We start from the raw sequence: 26,288 nt of genomic DNA, 5'->3' as shown, positions 1-26,288 counted from the left end.
GCCAGCCTGGGGGGGCGGAGGGAGGTGCCCCGCGCCAGCCTGGGGGGGCGGAGGGAAAGGGCCTCGCGCCAGCCCCTGAGCCCTCGTCGGCCTCCTGCTCTTCTCCCGCCGCTACCCTGAGCGGGCTGCGCCGAGGGCCTCTTCCCCGCTCGCCGCCATCCGCCCGCCTGCCCTTCTCCCCAGAAGCGGGGCCGCGACGCGCCCCACGGGGGCTCAGCGACTCCCCGGCAGCGCAGAGGCGCCGAAGGGAACGGGGGGCGGATAACTGCACTTCACTCGCATTTTCAACCAGCTGCTCCAGCCAGAATCCACGTTCTCCAGCTCCAAAATCCCAGGCCCGTAGCGCCTGAGTGCACTAGCAGGTACACGCGCACAGCGGCCAGTTCGCTACGTACTTCGCACTTCCCAGGCCTCATCTAATGGTCTCCAGACTAGATGCATCACACCACCTCTCTGACACAAGGCTACATCACTAAAACCGAGTGGTTATATCTAAGGCTAGCGTCACGCAGCAAGTCAATGGCAAAACTGGGAAGAAAACTCAGATCTTCTGCCTCCTAGACCCATCCTTTAACCCAAAACTATTATTCCCTTTATTTATTAGTATTATTAAATTGGATGTTTGTTATTAGGATGGGTAGGATTATTCACAGAGGGGAAAACCAGGTATGTCAAGATTGTGACTTGCCTATGGTCACCCAGAGTTTGTAGCACAGTATTACCATCTGCGATCAATTCTTGTGCTTTAACTACAGGAGCATTTTTGTTTCTTAATCATTACATTTGGAATCGTAGAGCTAGATCATATCTTCATGACAGTCTCAGCTTTGTATACATTTTTGTTCATTTCTATGCAAGGGTCTCAAACTGATGGTGTATGCAGATGGGGGGGAAATGTATTCAAATGAATTTGTTTCAGCCATCAGTAAAACACTAGGAAGGAGAGTCACTTATTAAAAGAAAACCATTCAAGCTTGCATTATAGTGATTCTGCAGCACTACTGTAGTAAAGGGTTAGGTCATGACATTTGTTTAAAGATCAACCTTCCTGAGTACTCAAAGTGACAAGCATAGTTGGATTTCTTTAATAGTTGGTGTGCCCCAGCACAGTAAGGTTAGTGACCCAAATTTGGAGTCACTTGTGCCAGGTGTAATCCCCTCCCCAATAGTCATTTTTTAAAAAAGTTTCTTTGCATAGAGTAGAGGTGGGCAAACTACAGCCTGCGGGCCACATCCGGAGCCCCTGGCTCCTCTCCCGCAGTCCCTCCTACCCCGCAGCCACACTGGCAGCGGTCTGGGTGGCAGGGTTGTGCGCTCTTGCAGAGCAGTGCGGCACCGTGTCTGGCTCCAGCCGGGCAGCGCGGCTGCCAGACATGCTGCTCTGAGTGGTATGGTTGGGAGGCTGGATAAGGGGCGGAAGTTTGGGGGGGGGCGGTCAGGGAATGGGGGGGTTGGATAGGGGGTGGGGTCCTGGGGGATGGTTGGGGCGGGGGCTCATGGGAGGGGGCAGTTAGGGGATAGGGGGTGGGGGGGTTGGATGGGTCAGAGGTTCTGAGGGGGGCAGTCAGGGAGTGGGGGCCAGGTTGTTTGGGGAGGTACAGCCTTCCCTACCCGGCCTTCCATACAGTTTTGCAAACCTCGGGCCAAAAAGTTTGCCCAACCCTAGCATAGAGCTAGAGATCAAACTATTGATGAGCTATGGGTCAAAGTGGTTTTAGTCTGACAACTTTTGCCCAAGGTAGTGCATGGCCCTTACTAAATCTTTAGACAACCCAATTGATCATAGTATTTAAGAAAAATGTACATTTTTTACACTAGACAATCTCCAATACAGAAAAGTGAGTAGAGGTTTCCCTCACTGCCATTTTCTATTCCTTAAAGCTTGACTCTTATATCTGAACAGTTAGATTATTTTCAGAGGGGTAGCTGTGTTAGTCTGTATCAATAAAAACAACAAGGAGTATGCCCAAATAAATTTTAGGCCTTGGCTACACTCTGTGAAGCGCGAGTGTAGTTGCTCTCGCAGCGCTGTATGTGCTCCACCTCTCCAAGGGGAGTAGCGTGCAGCGCTGCGAGCGAGCGTGCAGCACTGCAGTCTCTGATTACACTGGCGCTTTACTGCGCTGTACTCGCTGTGCTCAGGGAGGTGTTTTTTCACACCCCTGAGCGCAGCAAGTTGCAGTGCTGTACACTGCCAGTGTAGCCAAGGCCACAGCACAATAAAGCCGCCCCCAGCACTGTAACTCACTCCCTGTCCACACTGGCAAGGCATTTGCAGCGCTGTATCTCCCTGGCTACAGCGCTGCAGGTACTCCACCTCCCCGAGAGGAATAACAGCTGCTGCGGAGTGGCTGAGACGCTGGTGCTCCGGTGTAAACGGGGAGTAACCTTATTACTCTGTGATTGACCTCCGGAAACTCCCCATAGTCCTTTTAAGTGAAGCTTCCTCTCCTTGTTTTGTTGTGAACTCCAGGCTCCCGGAGCTGCTTATCAAAAAACCAAACAGCTACTGTTTGCTGTGAATGAGTAGAGGCATGCAGGGGGGCTCCCTTTGGAATGTTTGCTTGAAGAGAGAGGCGGCTTGTGGGGGGGAGGGGGGAGCAGGAAGGTCCGTTTCTGCGAGTGGCTGCTTATCTGGTCTGTGAGGAAAAAAACAAACTGCCGCTGTTTGCTTTCAGTGAGTGAGAGAGGGGTTGGAACTTGCAAGGCAGGGTGCGTGTCCGCACTCCAAAAACCCACTCTCTCTCCCCCCCACGCTCCCTGTCACACTCCACCCCACCATCACCCCTTTTGAAAAGCACGTTGCAGCCACTTGAATGCTGGGATAGCTGCCCATAAGGCACTGCTCCCAATGCCGCTGCAAATGTGGCCACAACAGTGCACTGGCAGCTGTCAGTGTGGACAGACTGCAGCGCTTTCCCTACTCAGCCGTACGAAGACAGGTTTAATTCACAACGCTGTACTGCTGCAAGCATAGCCAAGCCCTGAATCTCTATAAAGTGCCACAAGGACTCCTCGTTGTTTTTAGCTTATTTTGAAATTCGGTGCGCCGCATGAGGGCGCTGTGAGCTCACCTTTCAATTAACTTACAGCTAACTATACATTAATAACAAGCCCCACAAAGGAGTCATGGCTGGCAGTTTTATTTTTGCTGAAAATGTTAGGGTTCAGGTTCCATTGCATACAGTTTTCTAGATACAACAATTGCCATTTTTACCAAAAAATTGCAATACACAGTCCTAAAATGGTAGCAGTACAAGTTAAAGTTAAGTTGTCTGGCTTTTTTGAAGACCCACTACCGGTATGAACACATTACCTGTGCTCAGATATGAGTGTAAACCAAGGTGCTGGTAATCAGTCTTTAAAACTCAATGATTAGGGACTTGTCTACTAGAGAAAGTGTATCACATCCAGTCCTGCCAACTGCTGAATGTGATGAGCTCATGGAAGCTGAGGACATCAGTACCTTCCAGGATCAGGTACAAAATTAAAATTTAACCTACCTTTACTACTTCCTCTTTCTTGCTCTCCGCTTGTTTTTCCTCTGTCTCCGTATCTTCCTTTCAGTCTCCTTTTTTTTGGTGACTAACTTGCATTAATTCCTTCAGCCTGGGTAACCTAGGCTGATTTACTGAAACAAAGTACAGCATTGTGGTGCTGGGTGTCAGCTGGGGGGAAAGGCAAAGAAAGCAGTTAATCAACCTAGACATAGCAGCATGAGTGCAGCATATTGACAACATATCAGATGCATCACGGAAAGCCAAGGAGAGATGTTTTCTAATGGTATTAGTCTGGAAATGCTGACAAAAATCCCAGTGCCCATACTCCGTCTTTAATAAGGCAAAACACCTACACTGATTCCAAAGGGAGTTTTACTTGACAAGTGACAGAGCAGAGGACTGTTGGATTTGACCTATTAAACTAAGGGTTCCAGTATTCAATTTAGTTCAATAAAGTTGATTTTTAATGAGAATATATAGGACAATGGTTAGTTTCTATGGCCTAAAATGTTTTTTCCAGCTCCCTTATATTAAATAACTTATCTTGTTATAGTGTGTAAGGGAATTGCATACCTAGGTGTTCCTGTTTTAAAGAAACACTCTTCAAATTTTTTGTGAACAAATAAATTCTTTCAGAATAAAATTGTAGTGTTCCTCTAGTATCCACAAGGTGGTGAGCAATCTCTTCTTTTGTCATCTGGCTTTGGGCACAAGGATTCTGAGTAGCACTTGAAAGTTACTTTAGGGTAGAAGGAAAGATTTGTTTTTAAGAACCGCATATTTTATAATTCCAGAAAGGATTCAGCACTAACGTCTCATTCTGTGCTTCTACAGAGTAGCTGTTATAGCTAATAAAAGGAACCGTGGTCAAGGATATCCCTAGTTTTTATGGAGGCCTCCTACAAAATTTGAGGCTCCATTTAGCTCCTTCCTCACCTTACACCAAGCCCTCAAACTTTGCACATACCATTTTCTGATTTAGCACCTGAAAGTTATGTTTATCTTTTGTACAAATGAAAAATACACAACCAGAAAAACAACTCCCCCTCATTAGGAGTCTCTTTACAAGTCAGTTACTCCTCAAATAAGACTACTAGAGTTGTGTGAAGAATTCACAGCAAATATTTTCAAATGAACAGGTTGATTCTCCCTTACTTATTTGCTCTTCAGAATTATTAACCAAATTTCATTTAATACTTTTTGCTCTATAGGTTGTGGGAAAGTCTGTTTCAGACTATCATCATATCAGGACAGGAACTCCATCTTTCTCTCTGTAACCTGCTACAGTGGGCAGACTGTTAGCACCCCAAAAATAGATCTGATTTAGAGTTTTATAGTGGTTATCATCACAATATTGTAGGAAGCATCTAGACAGGTTGTGTGGGTGTAGACAACTAAGTCTGGAAGGCTCTGAGTCTAACACCTACTTAGGGATTACATTAATAAAAGAAATGCTGTATTTTGAACTGAAGCTCATCTCACTTGATTAGAAGTGGATACATTTAGTTATGGTACAAAATTTCTCCTTAAAAGTGATATTCAGTGGCTTTTTTTAAACTCTAATTCCCCCCCGCCCTCAATAAATAAATAAAAGTTGTCTCCCTGGATTAGCAGAATGAAGGCCATGCTGTACTTCATGGAGTCTTCTGTTCTCCCTTTCTTTGGGGGGTTTAATTTTGAGATAGGAGCACTGTTGTCTCATTTGGTTATGGTCAGAAAAGTGTTAGCAAACAGGAAGATCATGCAGCATTTCCTAAAGGTGGCCAGACTGAATTAGTTGCACTGGATATTTGTTCTATAGCTAGACCCCCATGATCAAGAATGCCTGATCGCTGACTATCTTTTGCTTTTACCTCAGCTTTGTGAAGTGCAACTATCTTGGCAGCTTAGATACAGAGATGCAGCAAGGACCAGAGCCATTAGTGACTTTTAATATCAGGACCAACGCCTTGAAAATATTTCGTGTAAAACTGTGTCCCAGTATCTGGAAAAATAGGAGAAGGTCTTTTATTTTTAATTTCCTTGAGAGAAATGATACTCCAGCTTGGTTTACGTAATACAGCCCCATGCAGAGCTCTTTTAACTCAGATAGTACAGGAATGTTGTTACACCTGCTTTGTCTCACTGTGAATAAGTATATTAAAGGTAATCAACTATTTCAGAGGAGACAGATGGGGCTAAATTAAAGACAACATGCCACAATTGCTCAACTGTATTTAGGTTATAGAATATTTTTAGTTGCAAAACATTTCTGATTAATTTTGTCTGCTCAGTCACTTCAGGACACTAGCTTTTTTTTTGTCAGTATTTCACTAATAGATTTCAGAGAGCTTGTAAAGTAATGTCCTCTGAAAAAGTCAGAAGCCTGATTCAGCACTGTGTGACTCCAGTTTTATACCAGTACAGCTCCATGGATTTCAGTGTTCAAGTGAACATTTCTCCATTTTTTGTGAAAGTTTAGATCAGGGGTCGGCAACCTTTCAGAAGTGGTGTGCCGAGTCTTGATTTATTCAGTCTAATTTAAGGTTTCGCGTGCCAGTAATACATTTTAATGTTTTTAGAAGGTCTCTTTGTCTAAGTCTATAATATATAACTAAAATATTGTTGTATGTAAAGTAAATAAGGTTTTTAAAATGTTTAAGAAACTTCATTTAAAATTAAATTAAAATGCAGACCCCCTTGAACCGGTGACCAGGACCCAGTGCCACTGAAAAATCAGCTCGCGTGCCACCGGTTGCCTACCCCTGGTTTAGATAATGCCAAATCCACTTGTAAGATACAGGAACATAGAGCTTGCCATAATGAGTCACCCCATCCTTCATTCATGTCTTATATGGTCTCCTTTCTGGCTATTGCGAATCCCTAACACTTCATAGGGGAAACTCCCAACTATAATGCACCTACCCAATTCTGGAGTGACAAACTGTATGCATCTGTGTGCTTTTTGACTTCCGCTTGCGTTTTGCCATGCTGTGCTGTACAAGCATACAGTAGACACTACTAGTCCATATGCAGTTGGCATGAGAGCACCATACTCCACCAAAGTGCAAGCTAATTAATTTTGAGACAGCTCCCCGCAGCAGAAAGCTAAGTGTCACACTTCAGTGAACTACCTTAGTTAAGCCATTTTGTTAGTCTCAAGTATTTTCAACAGGAAAACCTTGACATGTACATAGTACATGTACACAACTGACAGATTTACACTCTGGCAAGACAGTAACTATGTAACACATTATATAAGAATCCTGGGCAGTCTTTATTCTATTTCAGATATGGCTGTTGTAATAGTAATCAGTCATGTCAATAGAAACAGACTCCTCCTTTGCCAGGAACTCTGATACATAGATAGATAATTGGGACTAGGAAATAAAGTTCCTTTGTCTTGTACCAGTTCTCTTATTACACTGTTATTAAACTCATCAGTTAAAAAAAGTGAGATGTGCAAGATCATTTGTTTCTGTATTTTTTCCCCCATCACTTTCACTCACTCCACAAGAACATGGTGTTTCTTTTTGTTTAATTATTGCAATTGTGTTAATACATAACTAAGTATGCTATGGATAAAGTTAGTTTGTAACTGAGTAAAATATCAACCAAATACTGTTATTATATAACTATATAAATGTAGTGAGGCAGTGTGGGTCTCCGCTGCCCCAGAGAGAGATGAGCCTCTCTGGACACCAGAGGGTTAGGCATGGCACAGGAAGTCTAAAGGCCTAACTCCAGAGCTCACTGCGAGGGCAGTCGCTGGGGAGGCTAGATGTCTCCAGCCTACCTCCGAGTTGGGAAACCCCAGCAACCTGCAGCGGACCCAAGGGCTGGCCGGGCCTGCCCCAGGCCAGCTACCCGGAGTTGCCAAGCCTGCCCTGCGCTGGCTATCCCAAGGAACCCATGGTGCTGGACCCCCGCCTGAGGACACCACCCTGACCCAGGTATCTCAAGTCTGGCTGCGCCACTGCCAGAACTCATGTCAGTGTGTTGCAACCACTGACAAAGCAGCAGGTCCTCTGCCACTGCTAGGGCCCCGGGCTGGGAGGCAGTGTAATGGGAGGGCCTCCGTCCCCCCTGCCACCCAACTCCCGGGTGGCAGCCTCTCCCAGGCCTTCGGACCTAGGGCCTGGGCTCACTGTTATTGCTCATCCCCTGCCTGAGGGCCTGAGCACCTGACTCACCATTGCCCTGCCCTGACTTAGGGGCTGGGCTCACTGTTTATATACTGTTATTGCTCATCCCCTGCCTGAGGACCTGACTCACCATTGCCCTGCCCTGACTTAAGGCCTGGGCCCACTATGTATATACTGTTATTGCTCAGCCCCTGATGCACCATTGCCCCGCTGTGACCTAGGGCCTGGGCTTACGCCTAACTGTTTATTTCTGCCCTCACAAGGGCCGTGAAGGAAGACTCCTGCAGTCAGACTAATTCCCTGTTAGGCCTCCTCCCAAACTTAGTGAGGCGGTGGGGGTTCCTGCCGCCACAGAGAGAGACGAGCCCCGACTAACCTCTCTACAATAAGATGCCTTTCATCCTGAAGAATCCTAAAGTGTCTTAGAAAACATAAACAAACATTCTAAACATAAATTTATCTTTGCTGCATTTCAGAGATGAGTTCTGTTAAGCAGCTCACAGTAACCCAGCACAACTATTTAGAACAAGAAATACTGTATTCAGTTGAAGTTGCAGAAGGGTTTAGGTAGGCAAAATACAAGTATCTGTAATTGAATTTGTCATAGGTACCAAAGTTAGCCACTTACTCTTTTATGGAAGTACCATGGGAATTTTAGCCACCACCACCAAGTTCCCTGTGCGGTAGCCTCTCAGCAGGCTATCAATTGCTGGCAGTTCAGCTGTCCCTCCCCCCACTGCATGTTCTGCTCCTGCCCTCTGCTCCCTGAAGCCTCCTGCTTGCTGGGGGGAGGAATGAGGGGGGCTAATATTAGGGTTACCATATTTAACCAATTAAAAAAGAGGACCTCCATTGGGCCCTGGCCCCGCCCATTTCCCACCCCAGCCCCGCCCTAACTCCGCCCCCTCCTCCCACTCCCAGCCACACAGAAAGGGCTGCCCGAGCACTACTGGCTTCACGGTTTGCCGGGCAGCCCCCAGACCCTGCGCCCCCGGCCGGCGCTTCCCCAGCACAGCTGGAGCCCGGGAGGGGAAGCGCCCAGCCGGGGGCGCAAGGTCTGGAGGCTGCCCAGCAAACCGTGAAGCCGGTAGCACTTGGGCTTCGGGCAGCCCCCATGCCTCCGGACCCTGCACCCCTGGCCGGGTACGTCCCCTCCCGGGCTCCGGCGGCACAGGGTCCGGAGGCATGGGGGCTGCCCAAAGCCTGTAGCGATCGGCTCTTAAACAGAGCCAAAGAGTCGGGGAGGACCAGAGCCGCCGCGGCCAGAGGCTCTGCTCCTCCCCTGACTCTTCGGCTCTGTTTAAGAGCCGGGCTGCCTGAGCGCTACTGGCTTCGGGCAGCCCCCATGCCTCTGGACCCTGCGCCGCCGGAGCCTGGGAGGGGAAGTGCCCGGCTGGGGTCTGGAAGCAAGGGGGCTGCCTGAAGCCGGTAGCGCTCGGGCAGCTCGGCTCTTAAACAGAGCCGAAGAGTCCGGGGAGGAACAGCCGCCGCGGGAGGGGAAGTGCCCGGCCGGCATTTTCCCGGACATGTTCGGCTTTTTGGCAATTCCCCCCGGATGGGGGTTTGATTGCCGAAAAGCCGGACATGTCCGGGAAAAACCGGATGTATGGTAACCCTAGCTAATATCAGGGTGTGCTCCTGCCCCCCTGCTTACACTATCTGCATAGAGCACGGGTGGGGGGGGGCACGACAGGGCTCAGGACGGAGGGAGCGTGCTGGCAGCAGCTGCTGTCTCAACTTCCTGGTCTACTTAAAAAGGCAATGTACTTAGAGTGGTTCAGCATACTTAAAGGGACAATGCACATCTGCCTCTTACACACCCATAGGGTGTGTGTTTCTGTCTCTTATTTGCCATGCTATCTCCCCTCCCTCCATTCGTGCTGTCTTGTAGCGTATGAGGCTACATTAACAACAATGTGTTAACTCTTGACGGCTCAGCCAAGTTCTAGTTCATCATTTAGCAATAAGGTATTCTCTGGGAAATATCCCACCCTCTGACTCCATCACTTCAACCAATCATCATTGCTGTGTACAGTATTGAATTGTTTGTTTAAAACTTACACTGTGTATACATATATATATAATATAGTCTTTTGTCTGGTGAAAAACATTTCCCTGGAACCTAGCGCCCCCCCTCCCCATTTACATTAATTCTTATGGGGAAATTGGAGTCGCTTAATATCGTTTTGCTTAAAGTCACACTTTTCAGGAACATAACTACAACGTTAAGTGAGGAGTTACTGTAATAGGGGGCCTGGAATCATTCATGGAGTGGTTATTTGCGGGGTGTGGAAAGTCAGGTAAATGTAGGAGTTATTGATGAAGTAACCCAGAGCAAGGTTGTAGGAAGGGCTTGAATTCTGAGATTTATGGAGCAAATCAGAATGGGGTCTTGATAACTTAGGAGGGTAACTGCTGCTGATTAGCTGAAGGAAGTGAACAGGGTAGCATATCTAGAAGTGTGACACCATTGGTGGCAGTGGCATTTTAAGTATCATGTCAGTCCTATTCTGTTCAGCGTTGAATGACATGATGTTTAAAATGCCAGCAGCAGCCCTGCAGCCCATCTGTGCTAGCAATATTGGGAGCCCTAACACTTTGGGAGCCAAACCACTGCTAGCAACAGTGAGAAATTTCCCTACTGTAGAGAAGAGATGCAGGGCTTTACATAGCAGTTGCCATACTAGATCCATAGTCCATCTTGTCCATTGTCCTGTCTCCGACAATAGCCAGCACCAGGTACTGCAGAAGAAGATCAAGAAAAATGAAGGTTTCATCCTAATCCCTAATAGTTAAAGATTGATGTAAAACCTGAGGCATGAGGTTTTATATCCCTTCCGATATTCTGTTGGCATTAGCTATAACAATTCTGGATATTCTTGTTATCAATGTAAGTATCCAATCAATCTTTGGATCTTGGCCACAATGACATCTTGTAGTAATGAGCTCCACGGTTTGATTACTTGTGTATGGGGACTGTTGTTCCCTTACTAAAACTCAGTGGGCGGTAGGGTGACCAGACAGCAAATTTGAAAAATCGGGACGGGGGTGGGGGGAAATAGGATCTTATATAAGAAAAAGACCCCAAAATCGAGACTGTCCCTAGAAAATTGGGACATCTGGTCACCCTAGAGGTGAAGAAAGGGGAAGGGTCAATAGGAAATCAGGACCCTGAGACTGACCGTCCCTAGGAACAATGGGGATAGGCCAATGCTCCAGGTCAATTGGATTGACAGGGTGGGCAGGCTAGTCGGAGGCCGGGGGGTCCCATCCTCCATGTGAGCTGGAATTGCCTGGGTCAGACAGAGTGGGGCCGAGCTAAGGAGAGAGCAGGGGCCCAAGCTGAGCTGGAGAGCAGAGCCGTGCCAGCCAGAGGGGCCAGAAAAGCAGCCCAGGAAGCAGGTCAGTGCTGGGAGCAGAGTCACAGAAGCAGCCCAGGGAGGAGAGCTGCAGCAACCAGAGCCAGAGGGGCCAGAGAAGCAGGCCAGGGAGCTGGAGGCAGAGCAGCAGCAGCACTGAGGGAGAGTGGAGCTGGAGCAGTCCAGAGACAGGTACAGTGAGCAGCTGGGGAGAGCGAGGGGGGACCCTGGGCAGTAGGCCCAGTGCAGGGAGATGCTCCCAGCCAAGAAGCCTTGCAGGACAGACTTGGACGGGGATCGTAACCCCGGCGGGTTGGGGGCAACGTTGAGAAGAAGGGTCCTGCCACCTAAAGCCTGAGGGCATGTGTCCACCAAGTCTCTGACCCACAGCATCCCTGCAGGACAGCCAGGGCCTGAGGAAGCGGCCTGGGACTTGTGAGGAACAGACTTAACTTCCCTTACATTCCAAAGACTCTGCTTGTGGTTTCCGCATGCCACAGAGCAGGGTTATGAGTTTTCCTTTAACCTCTCTCATTTTTTCCTTATTTTTAAAAATTGATTGCTGTTTAATAAATTGTATTCGCTTTGAATTGTATGTAATGATCAGTGGGTCAGGGAAGCATCCAGTGCACAGAGTGCACCCCAGAGTGGGGACACCCTAGCCCCTGCCCTAAGTGACCACAACAAGATTGGGGGTCAAGCCCCCCAGGAATCCTGGGCCCAGCCTTGTTGGTGTTATGAGGACTCTCCCACACAGAGGAGTGGAAGAGGAGCCCTTGAGATCAGGCAGGACTGGGGTAAAGGAAGTGGGAGCGAGGACTCAGATCCTTTCGCTAGCCCATTCCACCGGGGTAGTGTATAAGCCAGGAAAGTTCCCCACAATAGCAGGACCACTCCCACGCTTCCACTTGTTTAGTTAAAAGTTTTGAATATCTCCTTCTCCACAGATGCAGCCATCACCACCACAAGGATACCACAGTGCCTAGAGGTGGTCAGCAACTGGAATAAAAACATTTGATTCAAACTCAACCTGGGCAAAAATAAAGTGGTGTTTGAAAGAGGGAAAACTCTTTGAAGAACCAGATGAGTCATTGTCCTCCCATTCCACTGAAAGCCTCTCGCCCAGTAGTGTTGTAGCTGGGTCCTCATTCACTGCATCATCTACAATGTACCAAGAAAGCTATGCTTCTCAGGGGCAATACAATTCAGAATGAAGCTCTGAGAGACCTGGAAACAAAGCATCATTGGTCCAAGGGGTTGGATTGTCAAACAAGTTTGCAGAGGAAATCAGGTTAATCCAGAATCTCAGTTTCAGGGCACATTCCAAAACCCTCTTTGACAAAGCTTCTCCAATAAAACCAGATTAATGGGGTGCAATGGGGTAGGGAGAAAAAAGGATGGAGGAGAGGGAGAGTAACAAAGAAATAGAAAGTATATATACCAAGCAGAGGAGCCTCCATCCTTTATATGGAAATGGAGAAGAACAGAATTGTATGACATCAATGTGGGGACCTTGCCCTGCAAACCAAATCTTAACTGGGAAGCAGTTAGCAGTTTTCTGCAGCAGTATCCATCATCATAATAACTAATAGGTAGGTGAACAGAAAGACAGGGAAATCTACACAGAAACTGACAGAAGAATCTAGATCTTAAAAATGTGTTTATTAAGTGACATGGGCATGTTAAATGTCCACGTGGATTTTGGTTAACAGGAATGTACTTAAAATGTCAGGGCTAGATGAAGTTTGATGGGGGCCCCCCCTTTTTGCATATTCAGTTCCTCCCCTTTATTGTTTTGCCACCATCCGTGCCTGGTACCAAACACTCCACTGCTAAATTACCTTTATTTCAGTTCTGGTTTTTAAAAAAGTGATATACCAATTGTAAAGCTGAATTAAAGTTCAACAGACATTTTAATTTTGGCACATAACTGAGAGTAAAACATAGTGGTGCTATGTCTTTAATTAGCTGAGTAATTGATATATATATATATTTGTGAGGGGGGCATCAAAATCAAAGGCCCTGGGCTGCAGCCCTTGTGTTACTCTGGTCCTGGGCCCAGATATATGTTTGTATACATATCCAGAAACTCCCAACCTGACACACTGTAAGGCTGATAAAAATTGACAAACAGCTAAGTCAAGCAGCCAAAATATAGTTACAGAGCCAATTAATATATTTGTTTAGCTTCTTCTCTTGAAGTGTTGTAGTTCACATTTCATTTTTGAAAGGACACTGCTAAATTGAAGACAAGATGCATTAAAGGTGACTTGTATACTTGGAAGAGCTGACTCACATGGAGGCTGAGTTGAATATCATACAACTCTGAATTCCCTGAAGTTTTAGGCAAACAAGTGGGATGCAATTCCAGAAACTTCAACATCTTCAATATTGTGGGTTTTAGGGCCAAATCCAGGGCCGGCTCTAGGCACCAGCAAACCAAGCACGTGCTTGGGGCGGCACATTTTCACGGGTGACATTCAGGCCACTTTTTTTTGCTTCGGGCCGGCCCTGGCAGCAGCAGCGCGTCCTGTGCCGAAGGCACCCTGGGGCTGCTGCAGTTCACGCCGCGGGGGAGCAGCATCCACACCTTGTTGCTGAGCCGGGCAGACTCTGAGCGGGGGACACTCGGGCTGGGGGCCACCCCTCAGGGCACACGGAGCTGTGTGCAGGTGCCGCAGGGTGGCCACCTCCAGCGCCGCAGCCGGGGCTGGGCGAAGCGGCCCAAGCCGCCCAGGGACTGCAGCAGGGCGGCCAGCAGCATCAGCAGCGGAGCCATAGAGGGCGGGGCGCTGCCATGCGGGGCCCACGTCCTGCTCTCCGGGGCTCCATGCCCTCTAGGGCTACCCTGCCCCAGCTCCTCAGCCCCCTGCCGGGGCAGTTCCCCGGCTCTGCCCTCCCGGGTCCCGGCCAGTCCTGGAGGCGGGAGCCCTGGCTGGGAGGACCCTGGGCTGCAGTGCAGCCCAGGAGCCCCGCTGCTTATCCCGACCCTGCCAGCGCCGGACTGGCTGGAGGCAAGGGGGGGAGCGGGCAGAGTCAACATTGGTGGGGGGAGCCCAGGGCTGGGGCGGCAGGGGGTGCAGGTCAGAGGGGAGGAGAGAGAGCCCAGCGCTGGGGCGGCAGGGGGTGCAGGTGGGGGAGGGCACTGGTGGGGGAGGTGAGAGCCCAGGGCTGGGATGGGGAGCAGCCACAAATTTTTTTGCTTGGGGCAGCAAAAAACCTAGAGCTGGCCCTGCCCAAATCCCAAGGTTCTTATTCAAGCTGGTTTAATAATGCCAACAGTTGCAAAGCAAAATCATGTGTACAAGTCATTGTACCAGCTTTTGTCCTTATTCAGTTGTAAATTATTTATTCTTAGAATTAGAGATCAGCCCCACCTAAGACCCTGGTCCCAAATAACCTTAGTCTTCAATTAGTTGAATATGGATCTGAATTCTACAACTAGGTTCTTGCTCTATCATGAGCAGATCCAAACACTCCTGTATTTAGCCATAGTATGGTTCTGCATCCAAGTTTGTGTGCATAGGCTCATCTCTCTCTAAAAACAATTTATTCTATTTGAATGTATATAAGAATATGGGTCTGATCCTGAAAACACATTTAACTTATTAAAACCACAGAGAAAATGAACACAGGCTTTTGTCATAATAAGCCATCATATAATATATTGACAAGCTTATGAGTAGCTTCATTGAAGTCAGTTGGAACTACTCTCATTTATGAAGTTAGTCGCATGTGTGTTTGGAGGATGAGTGAATGCTACTCCGCCCAGTAACTTTATCAGGAATGTTCTGAAGGACTTTCCTTGGTAGTGACCTATGTGTAACCCGCATGCCTGCTGGGTGTGGTGTTCTGGCTTTTAGCTTATGCGGTAGAGGCTCGTGCACTAAGCTCCAAAGGCCCCAGGTTCAATCCTGCCCACTGATGACCAGGGTGTGTCAGTGTTACAGATGCACCCTATGTTCTCTATTTAACAATATGACTGGTTACTCATACAGATATGGCACTCACTCAGCATGAACAGGCTGATATTAACTTGGCAATGGTTCAGAATGTTCAGGAAACCCATTTGTTTTTATTTGCTCTAATTTAAAATATTTCATTTTGCTAATCTTTTGGCAGATGTTTATATGAAAGCTAAAGTGAAAAGGGTGAAGAACTGCTGATTATGTAGTCGTGTGGAAGAGGAAGAACTCAGAACTCACATATGTCTACATTTAAAACACTACAGCAGCACAGCTGCAGAACTCCATCTGCGCTGGAGTAGTGCTTCCGCATAGACACCCACTACAGCAGCTGGAGGGGGTTCTCCAGTTGCTGTAGTTAATCCATCTCCCTTAGAGGTGGTAGCTAGGTCAACAGAATTCTATCAACCTAGCACTGTCTATACAGGCCGGATTTTTCACACCCCTGAGTGATATAGTTGGGTCGACTTAACTTTTCAGCATAGACCTGCCCTAAGTAGCAGTTAATGTTGTGATGTGTCTCATTGAATTCAGTGAGGCTACTCATAAGTAAATCTCAGTGTAAGATTGCAGAACTGGGCCTTAAGTATGAAGTGACTCAGAAAGATCATATGATTATGCGTTAAAGAAGTGAGGGTTTTTATGAGGGATTCTAAGGCTAAACTGCATACCAGTGATGGACAGGGACAGCAAATCACTAGAAAAATAGGAAAGCAAATGAAGACTATAATAAGGTATTTGTATTTGCTGTTCATGGTTCTGCTTGAATGACCCCTGCAGTGTACTGAACTGTTGAACCATATTGGAAATGTGTTCCTGTCAGAATCTAAACATTCAGCAAAAACGGAACAGCCTTCAGAAGCTTAAATTCTAATTAGCAAGGTCCCTAATGCAATTAGGACTTGAGAAGCCAGAATGGACATCTAGCTAACATAAAAACAGGAATGTATTCAACAATAGTACAAGTATCAATTTTTTGTACAGTTCTGTAATGAAATAGGATATTAGCTTCTATAGGTGTCATTTGAATCCCTTCATCAGGGAAGAATAAACTGATTTTTTCAGTTCTTTACCTGATAATCTTTTAATGTCAGGCAAGGTAGCTCCAAGAGTCTTCTGCTGTCTTCTTAAATTACTTACTCTTTATTCCAAGAGGCAGCATGAATGCTGAAGCTGCTTCTCTGATGTGACAAACTATCAAGTAAAGAACTAAACAGACTATTTTTTTCCTCTGTGGGTGGAGGAAGTGAAAGCTTGCTGAGACTACATCAAAGAACCTATGCCTTATTTCACTTATGAACAAAGGCTTCTGCTCTATATGAGGGCATCCTGTTTGTGGTAACTGGGTGTTGGTTCACTAACACCACCAGTCTGTTAGCCACTCAAACACTCTTCTGGGTTATGCCAGCCCTGACTTTACCTTGGTGGTTAACAATAGGTGTACCCCCGTCCTCAAGTCCCCTTGAAGCATTCGCCTGTGATATCCAGCCCCGATAAAACAACACTTGTGAGCACTTATAATAAACCAAAAGAAGGTTTATTTAAGAAAGATTCCACTAGAAGCAAGAGAGTTATAGAAACAGATGTTCATGGTTTATATTGTAACCAAGAGCCTACACTTATAGTTACCTTTATTATCTATGAAAGTATGTTTTCTCCCAAAGTTCAGTCTGATGGAGAGCTAACTGACTTCACAGAAAGCAAGATCTAATCTTTCATGAAAAACACCCCCGCTCAGAGGTGCTAGAACTGGAGGGGTGGGTGCCACACCACCTGGTTTAAAGTGGTTTCCATCACATACAAGGTTTACAGTTTGGTTGAATGGCTTTCAGCACCCCAACCATACATATTGTTCCAGCACCCCTGCCCCCTCAACAAAACATCTCCTCAGTGAATGGATACAGAGTGCCTCTCCCCACTCTGTGCTGAAACACAGTCTTTTGTCTTTATTCATAGACAGGGCGATCCCCCATCTTATTATGATCCTTTTTTAAAAACGAAACAAAAAAACCTCTACGTGGTTTGATTGATTGCAGTTGTCTTGGATGGTTTTCCATTGGCTGTTCTGACCAAAAAGGGATGACAACTCCCTCCTGCATGAATAGGTTGTCACAGAGTAATATTACTCCTGGTGACTCCTTTTAACCTTATGGCCATAAAAGCATAAAACTTCAATAGTTATATTATTCCTTAAATATTATCTGTACACACATCATGTTGTGATTATGAACAATAAGTCACAAGTTTTCAATAGAGATCTTATGTTACCCTTTATAGATAAATTCCCTATAAGCAATGTCTGATGTAGTGAGTTTGTCAGGTCTGAGACTAAAGAACAGGGGACCCTTTGCCAAGAGGAGGATAAACCACAATTATTACAGTTTTGTTTGTTATGCCATCCACAATTCAACACCTGCATCTTACATTTGGCAGCAGGTACTCAACCCATGGGACCTCCCCTGCCCTGCACCTTGGCTGTCTAAGAACACTTCACGTAGTATAACTGTGCACGCACCAACTTTCTGATCTCTCACTATCTTTTGATATTAGAGCTGGTCAGGAATTTTTCAATGGGAGATTTTTTTGTCAGAATACGTCAATTTGTTGAAACCAAAACGTTGTGGGAAATAGTTAATTCTGACTTGTTTCCAAATTTTTTGAGTAACATTTCAAAATTGTCAATTTGTTTTGACTTTAGAAATGAAAAATTCCACTTTACTGGTTCAAAATGACTTAAGAAATTTAAGATAATTATACTAAAAATTAAAAATGGCCAAAATCAAAACAATGTTTTGATTGACCTGGAGAGAATTTTTTTGGATTTTTAGTTCTTGAATATTGGAGAATGATTTTTTATCCTCATTCAATAGCTCAAGTTTTCGCAGGATGGGAAAGTAGTTTCCCAACCAGCTCTAGAAACAAGTTTACTGTATCCAGACTGAAAAGTTCTGATGATGCTTCTTAATGATTAACAGTCATTTCTTTTAGTTTATAGGGGAGAGGCATGTTAATTGACTTCCATTTGGGTTGCATGAAAAATTAAGTGGAAATAACACCCCCTGTCTCTTTTGTAGTACTGTACTTTTCACCAGTAGATCCCAAAGTACTTCACAATCTTTAATGTATATATCCTTACAACACCCCTGGGAAATCGGCTTCTCTTCTCTAAGATGGGGAAACTGAAGCTATGTGACTTGCACAGGGTCACATAGGAAGGTGCTAATAGAACAGAGAGTATAATCCTGGTCTTCCAAATCCTAGGCTAGTGCCCTAGCCACAGAATCACCATTCCTCTCTAATGAGATTTAGCTCTGGTCTATATTAGTTAGATCAATGGAATGCAGCTTACATCGACCTAACTCTAAATGTCTCTACTAAAATGCAGCTCCCACCACTGTAACTTGCCCACTACAACAACGTAATAACTCCACCTCAGAGAGGCGTAGTGCTAAGTCAATGTAGTTAGGTCGATGCAGACACCTAACACTGTGTGACTTACATCAGCTGTTGCTGCCTTTCAGAAGCCGGCCCACAATGCCCCACACTGACAGTTAAATCGGTGCAAGTGCTCCTGGTGAGAACACACACTTCCGACAAAAGGTGTGTAGCATGGACATGCAAAAGTAGTTTAATTACTGCAGTGGCTGTAAGTTGGCGTAATTTAGGTTGACTTAATTTTGTAATTGAGACTTGCCATTAGTCACGTAGTACTAAAGCCAGAAGTGTACAAACACTTATTAACATAGCTGATTTCCTATTCTTTTCTAATAAGTATTTACCAGACTTCAGAGTGGAAGCAAAAGCCATACTTAATCCCCGTCCCCACTTCTACATTGTTGTGCTTGAACCAAATAAAGGTTATGTTACCATGAGTAAAATTGATCTGGTTGCTGTGTTGTTCCCAGACAATATTAACACAGATTCCTTCAGCTTATTGATGTCTTCCTGGGCGTAGTGACTCCTGAACATAACAGCCATACTGGGTCAGACCAATGGTCCATCTAGCCCAGTATCCAGTCTTCCTACAGTGACCAATCTAGTTCTTTTTTGAACCCTGTTATAGTCTTTGCCTTCACAACATCCTCTGTCAAGGAGTTCCACAGGTTGACTGTGTGTTGTGTGAAATACTTCCTTTTGTTTGTTTTAAACCTGCTGCCTATTAATTTCATTTGGTGGCCACTGGTACCATATGTTATGAGGAGGAGTAAATAACACTTCCTTATTTACTTTCTCCACACCAGTCATGATTTTATAGACCTCTATTATGCCCCCCAAGTTGTCTCATTTCCAAGCTGAAAAGTCCCAGTCTTATTAATCGCTCCTATATGGAAGCCGTTCCATACCCCTAATCATTTTTGTTGTCCTTTTCTGAATCTTCTCCAATTCCAATATATTTTTTTGAGATGGGGCAACCATATCTGCACACAGTATTCAAGGTGTGGGTGTACCATGGATTTATATAGAGGCAATATGATATTTTCTGTCTCCTGGCATCTTCCCCGCCTATGGACTGTGTCTTCTTTCCTTTACGTAAGACAGAGGTGCCCCCACACACCATGAGAAGTTTTTTACTGGTGGATTCAAACAGCATCTCTAGCCCCAATACTTTCAGGTTGAGTTCATATTTGATCAATATCCTGCAGCCCTGCTCAGTTCTGGATTTGTGATTCCCAAGGGCTTCTCACAGATGATTACTAAAATTGACTGGTCAAATAGCTTTAATACTATTAAAAAAAAAAAAGATGTTCTTTCCCTTGTTGGTTTAACATTGTTCAGCAAGGAAGTTTGTTTGGAGCACTGTTATTTTTAGTTTAGCACTTCAGTCAAGTTCATGTCACACTGAGGAAAAACAAGTCTTTCAGGACTGCAAATGTCTCACTTCCAGTCAGAGTTAGAAAAGCTGATCACTTTGTGACTCTTTTCTATGTTGACATAAAAGCATTGCAGCAGCCTTTGTACATAAATCTCAAAATCCCAACCTTTTTAATTACAGTGGAAAACATTTCTTTTGCTGCTGCTGAACTCGTTCACTATGCTCTTTCAAAAGTGTCATTCATTACTAGTGAATTTGTTAACCCTAGATATGCTTGTCTCCCAAAATGCAATCAGTAATTCATGGTTTTTAATGTAACAAAACAATCTAGTTGGCACAGTGAAAGGATCCCAGTTTACAAACTACATCTGTCCACTGTCAATTTTAGATGCAACAAAATCCACTCCATTTCTGGATCCAGCCTTTAACTTCAATTCTAGATGCACCTAATTGCCGGTCAGTCTTTCTGAACTCATTCCAAAATATTCTGGACCTGACTGTGTGGTTAATGCAGCATGTTTCCTATATACTAAACTTGCTTTGAACATGAGGCAAACCTGCCTTTTTATCAAATGTAATAATCAGTCTGAATTACTTGGATTCTTTAATTTTGCTCATTGTATATTGCAGATTTTGTAAAAACTAGTTAAAGCCTAGCCACCATTAATCTTAATTAAGATTCCCTCTGATTACATCCCTTAACTACATCATTTTAGACTCTCACAGAGATTTGTAAGGGAGTATGCCTGACTCAGGAGCCAACTCAGTACCCTGTCACTAACCCCATTTACTCCGATTGAAAGACAGCCAGGAAACCAATTAACTGAATGAGGATTCATCTGAGGAGCTAATTTAGGGTGATCAAATAGCAAGTGTGAAAAATCAGGGGGGAGAATAGTTGCCTATATAGGCCAAAGCCCCTAATATCAGGCTGTCTGGTCACCTGGACTAAAGGGATGGAAGTATCCTCAGCAGCTAGACACAGACAGGAAGGATGTGTAGGAGGGAGAGTTGGGAGCCTGAAGGAAAGCAGAAGCAGGCAGGACTGTAACCTTCCCCAGAAGCAAATGGGGAGCTGGCAACTCACTGTAAATGTAAAGTACAATAAGACAGTGGTGACTGAGGAGACCTGGAATGGTTGTAGTCTGCAGTTAAGGCCTGAGGTAACGCAGAAGACCACTCTGTGATAGGGAGACTAAGCTAATCTAACATATGCAAGGAACTGAGTGGTAGTGGCCTACTTTAACTCACATCTTATTAAAGCCCTGGTTAATTGCTTTTCATGCAGGGATTCTCAAACTGGGGGTTGGGACCCCTCAGGGGGTTGCGAGGTTATTACATGGGGGGGGGGGGGGTGAGCTATCAGCCTCACCCCAAACCCTGCTTTGCCTCCAGCATTTATAATAGTGTTAAATATATATAAAAAAAGTGTTTTTAATTTATAAGGGGGGGGGGGTCACACAGAGGCTTGCTATGTGAAAGGGGTCACCAGTACAAAAGTTTGAGAACCACTGTGCTACAGTCCTCTTCTGACTCCTTGTTGGGGGACAAGTTGCTTCACCAACTTAAAGAAGAACAGGAGTACTTGTGGCACCTTAGAGACTAACAAATTTATTAGAGCATAAGCTTTCGTGGACTACAGCCCACTTCTTCGGATGCATATAGAATGGAACATATATTGAGGAGATATATATACACACATACAGAGAGCATAAACAGGTGGGAGTTGTCTTACCAACTCTGAGAGGCCAATTAATTAAGAGAAAAAAAACTTTTGAAGTGATAATCAAGCTAGCTGAGTACAGACAGTTTGATAAGAAGTGTGAGAGTACTTACAAGGGGAGATAGAGTCAATGTTTGTAATGGCTCAGCCATTCCCAGTCCTTATTCAAACCGGAGTTGATTGTGTCTAGTTTGCATATCAATTCTAGCTCTGCAGTCTCTCTTTGGAGTCTGTTTTTGAAGTTTTTCTGTTGTAATATAGCCACCCGCAGGTCTGTCACTGAATGACCAGACAGGTTAAAGTGTTCTCCCACTGGTTTTTGAGTATTTTGATTCCTGATGTCAGATTTGTGTCCATTAATTCTTTTGCGTAGAGACTGTCCGGTTTGGCCAATGTACATGGCAGAGGGGCATTGCTGGCACATGATGGCATATATCACATTGGTAGATGTGCAGGTGAACGAGCCCCTGATGGTATGGCTGATGTGATTAGGTCCTATGATGATGTCACTTGAATAGATATGTGGACAGAGTTGGCATTGGGGTTTGTTACAAGGATAGGTTCCTGGGTTAGTGGTTTTGTTCAGTGATGTGTGGTTGCTGGTGAGTATTTGCTTTAGGTTGGGGGGTTGTCTGTAAGCGAGGACAGGTCTGTCTCCCAAGATCTGTGAGAGTAAAGGATCATCTTTCAGGATAGGTTGTAGATCTCTGATGATGCACCAACTTAGTTCCTTAAGGCCTGAAAGTCTCTAAGTACAGCAGAAAGGTGCTTCCTGTTCTGTCAGTGTCAGCCTCAATATACGTGAGAACAGCCTACAGGCCAAACACCAGCTGGAGATAGAGCAGATGTGCTCCAGTTATTTTCCTTCCCCATGCAATACAGGTTGTATGCCAGGGCTGTGTATTTGTGCAGGACTCTGTGCATTGGTTCTGTGCTAGCTGAGAGCTCATTAAGACATGGGGAAGTTCTTTTTTTAATAAGAAACATGATATGTTTCAGGTGCAAATAAAAGTCCTTAGACTTTTCTGTGAAAGGGGAAGTGAGAAGAGAAAAGAAAAGCATCTGTTTAGCTTTTTAGCTATTCCTCCTCTTTGAGTTTAACTGGACCAGTTTATATATAAATTTAAAAATCTTTTAGCCAGAACAGTATCACACTCTACTTATCCCTTAACACTAACACCTGATTTTAGGATTTGTCTACACAGGGTTTATTTTGCACTAATAGTGGATTTTTTAAATTAAAATGGCTTCTATCCACATGGCAATTTTTCTTCTGAGTTAACTGGCCATTTAGTGTGAAATGGATAATCCCCTTTGAAAATGGTTACGTTCATTTCCAAAGAGTGGAGGGAGGGGGACAGGGGAGCTTGTGTGGATGCATCTGTATTGATTAATTTTTCAATCCTCCTATTGCTATCCCACACTGTAATACTACACATTGGGACTGACCTGTCTGTTTATATGTACACCCTGCCCTCTATTGTTCTCTGGATCATAGTGACCAGATGTCACTTCCCTGGTGTGCAGCCAGGAACACTCATTTGCAGTTACTCACTACTGGAGCATTATAGCAGTGTTACAACAGCCACGTTTCATATATCTGCCACATGGCCACAATGAACCGTGTGGAGGCCATGGATTTCTTTGCTATGTGGGGATAGGAGACTATTCAGTCCTGCCTTAACAGCAACCACTGCAGTGCATAAATATGAGTATATAGCAAAGCAAATTACTAAAACAGAGTCACTCCCAGGACATCCCATAACAAAGGGACAGAGCTCTAGCAGAATTGTAAAATAAAAGGACAAATAGGACCACTGGTAATGTTCAACCTACCTGGCCTTAGAGGAGGTGCACTGGACTTTTGCTAGGGTGGATCCCAAAATGCTGTGGACAGGGCTGAAGGCATTAGGAGACCATAGTCCCTGACCAGGACTTTGAGAAGATTTGACCTGAAAGCCAAGATCTTTCCCACACAAATGCCTGAGATAGCCCAGCAGGAACAGGCAGCTCTGGTAACACAGGCAGACAGCCAATATTATAGCTTTGCCTGTATTATGTCCTATGTTATAATAAGACTGATCATGGAGTAGTTTCAACAAATTTCTTTCTTCTGGGTGTCAAATGCTGCCATTTTAGTTGGTGGTACACTAGAAGCCATTCTGATCTTGCACAGCTTCTAGCCCCTCCCCTTTTCTCCAGGCTCAAAATGGCATCTACACCAGGAAATTTTTGCTTTATGGGGATTATTACCTACAGCCATCATGGTGGCACCCACCCCCACCTTCCTTTGTTCCATGCTCCTCACACGCCATCTCCCTCCCACCTGACTGTCATCTGCATGCGCACACGTCAAGCTAGTGGCACTGCTGTGGTTTTAAATAAAGAAACCTTGAAGTGCAGACATGTTTACTAAAATGTCAGTTAAAGGAAAAATAAATAATTCAATATAAAAAATACTTTGCTTCACAGTTTAACACTTTCACACAACTTAGCATTTTATTAAGTGTATTTCCCAAAGTAAGACACTGAAAATGCATAGAGATAGTAAGGCCGTTGGCAAGCTGTAATCAGACTCGAAACACTGTTAACCCCCTAGGTTCAGAACAATTACAGTAGAACTCTATGCACTTTGTGCATGCTTGCAGGTGATAAGCAAGAATTTAAGGCAAAGATAATGCTCTATTTTGGCACATTGCAAGGCAAAAGTCTACTTGGGGCTGTCTATAATAGATAGGGTGCCCTTCCAGTCCTGCAGCACTTCTTGGGGGGGCGGGGGGAAGAGGCATTCTGGTGAATATCACTGCACAACTTTCTGGTCTGCCCATAGCCTTTTTAACAAGCCCCTTCTGTGCCTCTTGGTGACTTATCAGGGCAACATCCTCCAACATAAGATAAACTTGAAAAACTTGACGAGGTGCAGCAATTAACCTGCCCCATGGAAACACCCAGTCCTAATGCCCAAACCTGTTGCCCACCCACCCAGCCATCCGACCATCACACCAACAGCCTAGGATTAGAACAGTGTTACTACACAAAGGGGAAAATGAAGGTGGGAGGTGTCCTACCATTTCCAAATTTTCCCAGACTGGCAAGAGGCTATGGAAGCATATTCCAAAATTGAGGGGAAAGTAATATTTTATTTTTGTGGCCATGGAGACTTGAATTACTACAATAAATATTGGTTCTTTTTCTCAGTTCCCATATCTGATGCCAAACAGTCTCCAAGGACTAGTATCAGTTGCAGAATGCCTGACAAATCTCCAGAGCAGGAAAGGAAGACCAAGGATGAAATGTGTAGGGAACTCTTGTTGGCATCCCAGAAGGATAAAAAAAACCCCACACAGAGTGATGGAAGTTCTCCTTGCTGAAAGAAAGAAGGACAGAACTTAGTCATGTCCAAACAGCTGAGAGCTAATGCAAAAATAGGCTTGATGGAGAACATGTTGCCATAGTGTTTGGGCCAAGCAACCCAACCCAGCCAGGTCCTGCAGCTCATAGAATCACAGAATATCAGGGTTGGAAGGGACCTCAGGAGATCATCCAGTCCAACCCCCTGCTCAAAGCAGGACCAACCCCCAACTAAATGGAGAACAATGTGTATGGGGAGCAGCATTATTCTTCCCTTCTCCCTTCCACAGGATACTAAAAACAGTTAATACCGGGACTCTCCTTCACTCCTACAACCACAAATGATGGCTTCTTCCCACACCATTCTACACTCTGCAGCAAAGGCAACAGGCAGAAATCCCACACCTAGATGTGCGCGTGCCCAGTGCAGCACAAATGTGTGCACTCAGCACTTGTAGGCATGTGTTTCACATCCTTATGGTACCATGTTGTGGTTGTGGCAATGGATAACAAGATTTGGCAGTTTTGTTCTATGTTTATTATTTGCACTGCTTGATGTTCATTAAGGATTTTTGACAAAAGTTCACTGAAGTTTCATAATTTACCACATATCCCACAAACCTAATAAAATGCCCTTCCCAAACATTGTTGTATAATGACAGGTTTCAGAGTAGCAGCCGTGTTAGTCTGTATCCGCAAAAAGAAGAACAGGAGTACTTGTGGCACCTTAGAGACTAACAAATTTATTAGAGCATAAGCTTCCGAAGAAGTGGGCTGTAGTCCACGAAAGCTTATGCTCTAATAAATTTGTTAGTCTCTAAGGTGCCACAAGTACTCCTGTTCTTATTGTTGTATAAATCACTTAAAAGCAAAATAAAACATCTATTTCATTAAAGCCATGAACACAGAATAATGAAGCCATACAACAATGCATAATAAAACTACATTTCAGCTCCTAACCTCAAATTAGGAGCACAGGGCATCGCTGAGGATATGCTATAGTTTGCAGAGGCAGCCTCTCTGGCTGTTCATAACACTGTGAAAGTCTCAGTACCTTTCCCTTCCATCCCTCAGTGAGGCTCTTTCCCTTGCTGCCACAGCTGCTGGGCAGAATACAAGCAGTCATCACACGAGGCAGGTTGCTCAGCAGTTCTGTTAGGTAAAAAATTGTTAGTGTTGATTAATATGTTCAATTAGGTATTTTAATAATGTATTTTTGAAGTAATGTTAAGGAAATCACTGGCTTCAATAGAATTTAATATGGAGTATATGAACTATGACCCTTGGACTCTATCTTTATAAGCAAACTTGTTTACAACTTAGACACTGGAGTCCTCTGGCTCAAACCGGACTGAACCAGCTTTTCCCGCCAGAGCCAACCCCCAACATTCTATTCCCTCCAAACTTTTCCCACCTTAGAGATTATATAAGATTTTGTTCAGCGCCTGCTCGG

General features: G+C 45.0%; 1 long non-coding RNA gene across 2 annotated transcripts; it reads left to right on the top strand.

The window, feature by feature from the left end:
• Positions 1 to 32: 32 nt before the first annotated feature.
• LOC128839709 (uncharacterized) lies at positions 33 to 13,184 on the top strand. 2 transcript variants are annotated; one of them, XR_008445504.1, is made up of 2 exons: positions 33 to 362; positions 11,931 to 13,184. It is a non-coding gene; the product is annotated as an uncharacterized LOC128839709 (long non-coding RNA). The 2 variants fall into 2 exon arrangements; XR_008445505.1 differs by lacking the exon at positions 33 to 362 and adding an exon at positions 7,155 to 7,432.
• The last annotated feature ends 13,104 nt before the right edge of the window (positions 13,185 to 26,288 follow it).

Source organism: Malaclemys terrapin, chromosome 6, assembly GCF_027887155.1.
Source record: "Malaclemys terrapin pileata isolate rMalTer1 chromosome 6, rMalTer1.hap1, whole genome shotgun sequence".
Taxonomy (NCBI): Eukaryota; Metazoa; Chordata; order Testudines; family Emydidae; genus Malaclemys; species Malaclemys terrapin.
This window is presented reverse-complemented; position numbering and strand designations above follow the sequence as displayed.